Source organism: Mus pahari, chromosome 11, assembly GCF_900095145.1.
Source record: "Mus pahari chromosome 11, PAHARI_EIJ_v1.1, whole genome shotgun sequence".
NCBI lineage: Eukaryota > Metazoa > Chordata > Mammalia > Rodentia > Muridae > Mus > Mus pahari.
The window spans coordinates 31786640-31788040 of record NC_034600.1 but is presented as its reverse complement, the minus strand read 5'-3'; positions in this window follow the sequence as shown (position 1 = coordinate 31788040).

Genomic DNA, 1401 nt, shown 5'->3' with positions numbered 1-1401 from the left:
GAGGGAGAGGGAGAGGGAGAGGGAGAGGGAGAGAGAGAGAGAGAGCAAACACTACAGGCCATTATTCCTAATGAACATAGATTCAAAATGTTCAATAAAATATTTGCAAACATAATACAGAAATACCTCAAAAAGATCATCTACCACAACCAACTAGGCTTTATCCCTAAAATGTAGAGCTGGCTCAGCATACACAAGTCATCAAATGTAATAACACATAAGTAGACTTGACAAAAATCACATGATTGTCTCAACAGACATAAACTGACAAAACCCAACATGCATTCCTGGAAAAGTCCTAGTGAATGTAGGGCTAAGAGAACACACTTCAATATAATAAAAGCTACATATGAGAAACTCACAGCCACCATCATCTTAAATGGAGAAAAGCTTGGGGCAATTCCACTGAACTCAGGAATGAGACAGGGATGTCCACCAACCCTGTCCCCACTCTCTTTGATTCTGTGCTAGAAATACAAGCTGGAGTGATAAGGCAGGAAAGTGAAGTTGTCATGGTTTGAATATGCTTGGCCAGGGAGTGACACTATTTGGAGGTGTGGCCTTGTTGGATAGGTATGTCACTGTGGGTGTGGGCTTTAAGACCCTCATCCTAACTGCCTGGAAGTCAGTCTTCTACTAGCAGCCTTCAGATGAAAATGTAGAATTCTCAACTCTGCCTGCACCATGCCTGCCTAGATGCTGCCATGTTCCCATACCTTGATGATAATGGACTGAACCTCTGAACCTATAAGCCAACCCCAATTAAATGATGTCCTTCATAAGAGTTGCCTTGGTCATGGTGTCTGTTCACAGCAGTAAAACTCTAAGACAGAAGTTAAGGATACAAATAGGAAAAGAAAAGGTCAAACTACCCCTATTTTTCGATTGCATATAACTATGCCTTAGAGATCCCAAAAATTCTACCTGAAAACATCTAGAAACAATAAATAACTTTAGCAGTTAGTGAGGATACGGAGTCAACTTGCACAGATTAATAGCTTGTATATATGCCAACAAACATAGAGAAGCCTGGGGCCATATTCCCACTCACTACAGCCTCAAAGAAAATAAAATATCTTGGAATAAAACTAACCAAGGAAGTGAAGAATGTCCACAATGAAAACTTTAAACCTCTGAAGAAAGAAGTAGAGACAGACACTAAAAAAAATGGAAAGGCATTCCGTGCTCATGGATTGGTAGAATTAACATTATGAAAATTACCATCTCACCAATAGCTATTTACAGATTCAATTCAATCTCAATCAAAATCCTTATCTCGAGCCATCTTTGCTCCGGTGCACTGCCGGGGAGAGAGCAGACTGGAGAGGAGGGACCCGCATCTGGACCCGATCGTCCTGCGCCTCTCCTGCCCAGGAGGGGTGTTCGCCTGGCGGCTGTCCG